This window comes from Lactuca sativa, chromosome 1 (assembly GCF_002870075.4).
Source record: "Lactuca sativa cultivar Salinas chromosome 1, Lsat_Salinas_v11, whole genome shotgun sequence".
NCBI lineage: Eukaryota > Viridiplantae > Streptophyta > Magnoliopsida > Asterales > Asteraceae > Lactuca > Lactuca sativa.
In genome coordinates this window covers 227,798,484-227,808,723 of record NC_056623.2, presented here as the reverse complement: position 1 = coordinate 227,808,723, position 10,240 = coordinate 227,798,484, and positions in this window count along the sequence as shown.

Below are 10,240 nucleotides of genomic sequence, written 5' to 3'. Positions count from 1 at the left end.
ATTTGAGAACAGTTCGGAACGAAGATCGCGGGAAGAAAAGCTCAGGAAGACTTATGGCTAAACAACCTCAATAGAGGTGTTAGGATCCGCTCTAAACGTGCTATTGGCAACGGGAAAAAGGCGATTTACCTAACACATAGCGTGAGTAGTGTAACCATTAACTCACTAAATTGTATTATTTTATGGGTGTATTAGCATGACGAACACGAGGAAAAGACACTTCTCGGGTTCCATGTACTGGCTCCCTCTGTCTGCCTTGTATCTTTGTCTGGAATCGGCGTTGGTTTCCTTCGGGTAGTTACCTAGGGTTCTCCTCTCCTAGAGACGTATTGAATTTCTACTATGCCTTACTTCCGAGTCCAACTCTGGGTGTCATCACTTCATGATGGATGACTGGAAATCCCGGAAGTTTAGGCGAATTTCTCACCGATGTCCCTAAAAAGATATAGGCACTTGGTGATTTCGATCGTCTCGATCCAGTTCATTTATTTCCGACTGGAAATCCTCTCAATGAACCTCTTCGGGGTCGGAATCAACTCTTCCGTCGAGTACTGAGGTGGATAGGGTTTTCTACAGGGTTCGTGCGAGAATGGAAATGTCTAAAGAATCCTAAGAGATTATTAACATTTCACTGGGTGATCCATATCGAGTCCTGCTATGATTACATAGGGTATACACATCATATATAGCTTAGATCCGATAGGCCTTCGAATATGTGATACTACTCTAGATCCACATCCCAACGAGGAAAAGGAAATAGGGCGAAACCACACATTCTTAGCCTATGGGATCCTTATTATATATAACCTTGGGAGTATACTCTCTGTAATTGTAGGTATATCAATAAGGATCTTTTTAGTTCTTCACATAAGGTTAGTTATGGATCCTAAAATACCCCTATGGTATTTTAATTCTTGTTTGTTTCCTTATCTTCTGAATGTGATTCTGGGATTAATGTGAGTCTTTTAGTATTCCAAAATACTCCTATAGTATTTTAAACTTTATGTTTGGCTCTAGCATTCCTAGTTGGTAAGTTTCAGACCTGTTGCAACACCACCATCACTCCCAAGCACACGTTCATCGCATCTCGAAAAACTGTAGTTGATCAGGTTACATTTATTCTAGCTTACGATTACATAACTGCCCAGGTTTGACTGTAGTGCTCAACATCCGAAGACTTTTATTCCTATTCTTCTTGTGATACTTGTGTTTGAGTGTTTAGATTTTGGATGTTCTTATACTTTGGTAAAATATGGTTATATTTTAAAGTATAATTCCTGGTCAGAGTGTTTTATCCCTATGCATTTATAGGCTGTATATCTTTTATGAATTGATATACTTAGCTCACTATAAACAATGCTCTGATACCAATCTATCACACCCCAAAACCGGAACGGCGGAAACATTCTGGGGTGGATGACGTCGTGTCAAGTATCACAACATATTCAGTTTAGTAATCAAAGTACAACAACCATTACATTAATAGTAATAGTTTTATAGGGTTTACATTACATAGAACATCAAAGTAATACAAGTAGTAATATAGGTGCAGCTTAGTACTAAACTGTCTTCATCCAAAAGCTCCTGGAATATACCTGTCTAAAGCTGACTTGAGAATACAAGTTATTTGAAAAGCGAGTATCAGCATTTTTATAAATGCTGGTGAGTTCATAAGTATTTAGTGTCATTTTATCCAAATAACTTTATAAAAGTAGTAGTTTTAAAGTATTAGTGAATTAGAGTCCTTTCTAGAAAATCCTATATTTTCTAATTAAAAGCAGTCATCTACCAAGACTGGACGGAGTTATGTGGTAAAAAGTAATTTTTCCTTAACACTATCATTATCAAAATGTGGTATTGATCTTGAAGAAAGTAGGAGAATATCAGTGAAAAATAACATATGCCTCAGCCGTGAAGATTGCTGACTAGGGCAAAAAGAAATCATAGACTCCAGGGGAGTATCGAATGAACGATACGCCTGGCTCAGTCTAACAAAAGGGAGACATAGACCCCAGACATTATCAAATGAAAGATACGTCTAGCAAGGTCTAAAAACAGTGAACACAGACCCCAGACAATATCAACTGAATGATACGTCTAGCAAGGTCTAAAATAGTGAATATAGACCCCAGACAGTACCAACTGAATGATACGTCTAGCAAGGTTTAAAACAGTGAATACAGTGTTAAAATCCATTACCTTAATGCCATGAATTATAAGGTAACCCCGAGATACTCGTAACCATACTGATAAACACTAGAGAACTTGACGCCCTGCAAGCGTCAGTGTAAGTATGACATTTGTCACCCCTTGGCTTGGTAGGCCATGGACTGTAGCTAGCAGTCAGGGTGCGGGGGTTTCAATCTCGTATAGCTATACACACAATGTCCGCTCTCCCTACAAGAGACACTGGTTACAAACTTGACAACGGAGAAGGCCGTGTACTGAAGATGTATCTCGTGTAGTGAGATCTGATGTAAGATACTGAACTAATGATAGAGACTCTCAACTGAACTGACTAATGTAAACCTATACGTCTATGCTTGTATACATAATATATAACTAATGATCAAACGACCTTCGGACGGACATCCGATCCCACCAGACCACATCTCAACGAAGAAAAGGAAATAGGGTGAACAAGCCTTCCTAAGTCCTTTAAACATTATTTATATATATCTATACAAGCACAGGCATACATTTAACAAATAGGAACGTATCGTGAAGTATAAGCGTATCGTGAAGTATAAGCGTATCGTGGAGTATAAGCGTATCGTGAAGTATAAGCGTATCGTGAAGTATAAGCGTATCGTGAAGTAAAAGTGTATTATGAAGTAAAAGCGTATCGTGAAGTAGAAGCGTATCGTGAAGTAAAAGTGTATCGTGAAGTAAAAGTGTATCGTGAAGTATAAGCGTTTACAAGTATAAGTGAAGTAGAAGCATCAACAAGTATAAGTGAAGTAGAAGCGATAACAAGTATAAGCGTATCAAGAAGTGAAAGCGTTATCAAGTAGGAGTTTAAACTAAGTAGAAGTGAAGCAGTAGTATCTAACAAGTAAGAGTATAAAAACATGGAATAAAACCTTGATGCAAACTTTGGAAAAACCTTTATACTTAAGAAAATCACAATTTGGGAACCTTTCATAAACAAGTTTTAAATGAAACTTTGATAAAACAATATAAGTAAAAGTTGAACAAGTAACGACGTTTTGGAAAACCATTTACAGTATCATTCTCGGTAAAATAGTTAACAGTGTAGTAAATCCTTGTGCATGCGGGTTATCAATCACATGTGATTGAGATGATAACTGGCATGTTTAACTTGTATTCCCCCCCCCCCCCCCCATAAAAACATGTAAAACATTTAAAAGGTTAATTCAGGGGTATGAACTCACCTGATGTAAGTGGATCCGACGAAGGTGCCGGTTGGATGCTCGGTGTCAAGTAAAGACTTGAGCACACTTAGTGACCTATTAACATATGATAACATATGTTTACATATAATTTGTACATATAATACTAATTAAACAATTATACACATCCTAAAGTGCGAAAAACACTTTGATTAAGTGCTAGGGGTGTCCCGGGTAACATCTAAGAGTGCGTAGGGCTTAGATAGGGAGTTTACTCTTCAAGAGTAAACTCTATATAGAGTTCACGGCCCTAAGACCATGTCCCCATGAGTTTACGGCCGTAAATTCATGGTGGGAGTGTTCTAGGATGCTAATTGGCCTTATATCACTTGTAGATTTATGCTAGGTATAAATATAATGCATATGAAGGGATTTAAAGCTCTTAAGGGACTATTTGAGGAGTTTATGGCCCTAAACTAGGAGTTTACGGCCGTAAGCTCCTACAGACTCATTCTTTTGGTGTTTTAAGGTCTTAAATGGTAGAGAATAAAATCCTATGCATTTTTCTAAGTCAAATGGGGAGTTTAGGGCACCATTTAACCCCCTTTATAGGAGTTTACGGCCCAGGTACCCATTCATGAGGGGTTTACAGCCGTGAACTCCTTATGGAGTTGTTTTAATCAAGGTTAAGGTCCCTAACTTGTTGGTGGTCGATTCTAGAAGTTAATCTAAGGCTATTGGTGTGTTTAAGTGGCTTTTAAACACTCAAATATGAGTTTACTCCCCATGAAGAGGAGTTTACGGCCCAAGCATGATCTTGGGCAGTAAACTCATGTTTACTCTCCAAAATGCTAGTTCAAGGTGTTCTAAGTCCGAATGTGTAAGCCTACAAGTCATATCTAAGCCTTAGGGGCAATTTGGATGGGTTTTGGGGCTTAAAAACCCCTTGAATGGTGTTCACGGTCCAAGAGTGTTCTTGGGCCATAAAGACATGCATTGGCCCCTAATTTATGTTTTAAACACGAATTTGCATGCTAGATAAGCCATACAACAAGTTAGGATAGATGACTCACTTGTTTGGGGCTTGAAACGGACGATTTTGGCTCGAAAACTAAGTTGTAGAGAGAGAGTATAGAGAGAGAGTAAAAAGGTGAAAATGGAGTTTACTCTCCCTTATATAGGGGTTGAGCTTGGGGCTCAGTGGAAATCTACCCGATACTGCCGTTAAACGGGGCTTTTTGGTTGCACCCGATTGAGTGGTCGTATTTTGACTTGGTTGAAAACTAAAAATTTTCAAAGGAAAATTTTGGGGTGATTCTAACTTGTTTCAACCCTTACCAAGTCATTATAAAAGTCCCACAGTAATTAACCAGTCCAAAAATTAACGGACAGTTAAATAAAATGAGTCTTATTAACGGAAAAGGGTTTAAAAATGATGGAATAAATTTCGGGTTGTCACACATGGCATGGCAATCTACCATTGTGTCACGTTTTGTAACCAGAGTCTCCTAGAAGGAGAGCATGAATTTGTGTATAGATATATAATAGATTGATCATCCTACACCTTGCTGCTAGCTACAGTGGGACCTGCAGGTCTACGGGTGACGAATGTCATACCATTTCGACATCTTCGAACGTCGTGGTTTACTAAGTCGATCAATCATGGTTACTATCATATCACATTATACCTTAACTAACAATTGGTTTAAGGTAGTTAGGCTCATCTAAATTTACCAGTGTACTATCAGTGATAAATGCATCACCTTCCGCAGTAATATGAAAACCATAGTAATGCTCAGGTGGATTCCTAACTCTTGTGGAACGCCTTAGAGGTACGGACTCATCAATAGGAGTTCCCTCCTCAAGTTGATTGCTAGGGTTTGAGGTTCCATCACCGCTTGACTCTTGAAGTTCTTCAAGGTCAATTTGCCTCCCACTATTTCCTTGGATTATAAGTTCTCTCTCTCGAAAGACACCTATCCTTGCCACAAAGACCACTTTCTTACTGGATCTGTAGAAGAGGTAACCAAAAGAATTTTGTGGATAGCCGATGAAAATACACCACTCACTACGAGGTTCGAGCTTGTCCTGAGTCTCACATATCACAAAACCCTCACAACCCTAAATCTTGATGTTGTCTGAATCGGGAACTTTCCCAGTCCACATCTCGTGAGTTGTTTTGGCAACCTTCTTGGTAGGGACTAGATTAAAGATATCGGCGGCAGTCTCTAAGGCATACCCCCAAAATGAGATTGGTAACAAAACTCGACTCACCATGGAACGAACCATGTCCAACAAGGTTCGATTGCACCTCTCAGCCAAACCATTAAGATGTGGTGTCTGGGAGGTGTTAATTGTGAAACAATTCCACATTTCTTAAGATAGTCAAGGAACTATGTACTAAGATACTCTCCTCCTCGATCGGATCGAAGCATCTTAATGTTCCTGCCCAGCTGATTCTCCACTTCCTGTTTAAACTCTTTGAACTTTTCAAAGGTTTCTAACTTATGCTTGATTAAGTAGACATAACCATATCTATTGTAACCATCAGCAAAAGTCACATAGAAGCGGTTAGCATCCCTAGTGTCAGTTCTGAAGGGTCCACCCACATCTGTGTGTATGAGGTCCAACAAACCTTCACCCCTAGCACAAGTACTAGTGAAGGGTTACTTTGTCATTTTTCCAAGGAAACAAGACTCACAACTATCATCTGACTTTAAGTCAAATGACTCCAAGACTCCAGCCTTTTGGAGTTGTCCTATGCACTTCTTGTTGACATGTCCAAAACAACAAAGCCACAAGGATGTCTTATCCAAACTAGTGGATGAATCGATATGCAACACATTATTTCCTAAGTTGTCTACAATCGACACGGTTTCATATACACCATCACAAGGTAATGCTTTAAAATAAAGAACATCATTATAAAAAGAATTAATACCACCACAGTCATTGTCAAATGAAAAAGTAAACCCTTGTTTGTACAAAACGTGAAAAGAAATAATATTTCTTGCCATTTCAGACGAGTAACAACACTTATTCAAATCTAACATTAACCCACAACTTAGCAACAAAGAATAAACTCTAATCTTGGTGACAGGTGAAGTTTTCCTATTCCCCATGATCAAGTTTATCTTTCCATGCTCCACATCCTCACTTCTTCTTAGGCCCTGCAAATCAGAACATATATGAATATCTCAACCTATATCAAGAACCCAAGAAGTAGTATGTGGTGAGTTAATAGACAATATAGTGTAAATACCTGCATGGGTAGGTTTGACCTTCCCATCATTAATATATTGCAAGTATTTGGGGCAGTTTCGTTTCCAGTGCCCCTTATCATGACAATGGAAGCATTCAGCTTCCTTTGGGTCGGAAGAAGGAGTGACAGAACCACATTTGGTTCCACTCGAAGAGGGGCCATCAAGAAACTTTCCTTTGGTACCCTTCGAAAGGGTCTTCCTCTTCTTCCCTCTACTTTGCCCAATAGCCAGGACAGGGGCGGTGTTAGGAGTAGGAGTGGTAACAATCGATTTACCTTTGAGACCATTTTTGGTGGTTTTCAAAAGTCCTTAAAGCTTGTTGAGTCTGACCTCCTCCTTTTTCATGCGATATATCATTGGGAATTGAACATAACAAGTACGTAAGGAGTGCAATATGATGTCAATAGCCAACTCCTCAGGGACGTTCACATTCAACTTCAGCAAACATTCCACATACCTTTGTATTTTCTACAAGTGGACCGTGATGGATTCACCATCCTTCATTCAGGTTGTTATCATGGAAGAGATGATTTCATACCTCTCTTGACGATCACTCTAATGGTAGCGATCCATCAGGTCCATGTGCATCTCAAAAGGGTAAAAGTCCTCATAGGACTTTTGGAGTTCAGTTGTCATTGTGGCCAACATGATACATGCCACTTTGGTAGCATCTCTCTCATGAGCCCTAAAGTCAGCGATCTCCTTTGGAGTAGCAGTAGATTCATCAATTTCTTTCAACTCCTTGTCTAGGATATATTCATTGTCCTTGTAACGTGTGACCATCCTGATGTTCCTAATCCAATCATTAAAGTTTGTACCATCAAATATTACTCTTCCACAAAGGTTCATGAGAGAGAAGGATTCTGTAGCGTTTGAGCCAGAAGTAGCATTGTTGGAAGACATCTGAAAAGAAGAAGGAAAAGTTTAGATTAGATATGGAATCCTTAATAAGACACCCAAATGTAATATTAAGGCTAGGACCCAACACAATACTTGATAACTTAGAAGAGGGATGTTGTAATCCAAGCTATAAAATATTTGAAGGTAGGCGAATGATGATTTACCAATTTCCACCATGAAAAATGAAATAAATTATAAGGTTTTAATTGGATTGAAACTCCTAGATCTTTTGAGATTCATTGAACTTTTCAATGGCATGTTTAAATCTCGAATGTGCCCTCTCAAGTTTGTGACTGGGATGCCGAGGATCACAAACAAGGTGTGAATAACCATGCAAATTAACTTGGTAACCTTAATCTTTATCACCTAATCAATGTGTCGGTTACCCACATGCACTCCACCGATCTATGATAAACATTAAGTCACCCTTTTCCACTCTTACTAGTCCTCGCCACATTTTCCTAAGTGTTTCTTCTCGCACTTATCACACCATTTTGCTTCGCCTCTTCCTCCTCCTCCAAACTTTGATTTACTCTCCTTGTTGGGCCTTGAAGGTCCTTCAAACTTCTTCTTTTCTCATGTCGTGTCTTTTTCTTGACCCCTTTCTCTTATTTGGGTGTTTATATTCTTAGCTGCTCTAATGGTTGTTTTCAAAGTAGCTGCCATTTTGACCGTTGGGCCAAAGTCTGCAGGCAGTCCGTTAGCGAACCTATCTATCTTGGAGAGTTCAGTAGGCACCAAGTAGGGAAATATCTTCATCTTCTCAGTGAATGTAGTGGCATACTCATCAACACTCATCTTCCCTTTCTTCAGGTTCTGAAACTCGTTGTTTAGGTCTATCAGACCTATCTCTGAGCAGTAATGTATTTTTAACTAATCCGTGAATGCTTCCTAAGACATTCATATGGCTTATCCTCGTGGCATTGTATCTTCCAGCAACTTCCACCAACTTAACACTACGGTCTTTAGTTGTCTGACTATAAAGACTTTCTTTTGCTTATCGCTGCAGTCCAAGCTCTCAAATACCATCTCCATCTCGGAGACCCAGTCAATAATATCAACTGGCTTCGGGCTTCCGGAAAGGCTTGATGGCTTGGCGCCCAAGAAGTTCTTATACATTCGTCCGTCCTTGTCGTTTCCCCTCTCTGGGCCATTCCTCCATTCTCCTTGAGTCCCAACTTGACTTACAGGGTGGCTATAGTTCCCTTCATCCGATTTCTCGGGAATCAGCACAGGTTGCTCAATGGGCATGGTTGGTTCATCCCTATTTTCATGCAACATCCTCCTCATTTCTTCCTTTTGTTCAGCTAACATAGCCCAAATCATGGCTTGTACTCTAGCCATGGTGATTGGTTCAGGTGCAGCTTCTACTACAATAGGTATTTGTTCAATCACTATGGGCTGTTGATTCCTATTTCCAGTTGCGTTCCCGACTCCACTTCGGGTTCTTTCCATTTTGATCTATACACCAATTTAGATGTTCGGCATGTAATGACGAGAATTAAGATAGGAAAGATTTTATTTACGACCGACGTGTAAATCTCCCTATTACTCCGAAAAGTTACATGCCAGTTCTAATACCATAATTAAACGTTTAGAAGTCTGAACACGTAAAGTTTCCAGATCCATTCGGCAACAGACCATAGATCCGATCATAAATTTAGCATCATAAATCATTTTGCACATAAAATCATGTTAGGCGTTTTCCCTAAATAAGCCAGTGCTTGTGTCTATTCATGTTTATTACCTAAGACACACTCCTCACAATCATTCCTTAGCATTCTAAGTTTAAGTCTAGAAATAAATCCATATTCCTAGTTCGCTTCAACTAATGCTCTGATACCAACTATGACATCCCCATTTTCACGGCCAGAAAAGACTGTTTTTGTTTATGCTTTATAAAAATCAGAGTACCTCTTTTTAATAAAAATGTGCGGAATTTATTCCCAGTGAAACATGATAAATACGTTATCAGGGAATTTCCGAAGAAAAGTATTTTTATTCTCTTTAAAACATTCGGGATGTCATCGTCAATACATAAACATAAGCATAAACAGAACTTACATTTATTATCACTAGTTATTTATATCTCCTTAATCTCTCAGTGTAATGTGACTTCATATCAACACCTGTGATATAAATAAACTGAGTGGGTCAGGTTAGGAAACCTGGTGAGTACATAGGGTTTTCAACCCACGATAATATAATTATTATGTTTAATCATCAAACAGTTAACCCAATTACACATCCCCATTATCTTCTTTACTCTTAAGGATATACCCTAAGAATCAGCTATTTCTCATTCATTCATTCATAAGGATTATCCTAAGGAATAGTGTGACAACCCAAAAATTTCCGTTAGTTTTAACGTCGAAATTAAGTACGTCAAAAATTAGCCAAATTTATCCCAAAAATATTTTTGACCGGAATTAAACCCGTTGGAATATTTTAAATAATATTCGTCAAGCAAACTAAAAATAAGGCGGTCTAATTTTAAAATTTTCGTGTTTAACGGTAGTCGTGAAAAACCCCCGTTCGCGGTTGGTGTCAGGTGGACCCCCCAACCAAGCCATAAACTCCACCCTATATAAGGGTTGAGTGGGTTTCATTCCAACCCTTTTCACACCTTAGGAGTCTCTCTCTCTCTACTTTCTCTCTCTACAAATCGGGTTTGGTCAAAAGTCGCCTCTTTCAAGCACCAAACTAGTAAGTGATCTATTCTAA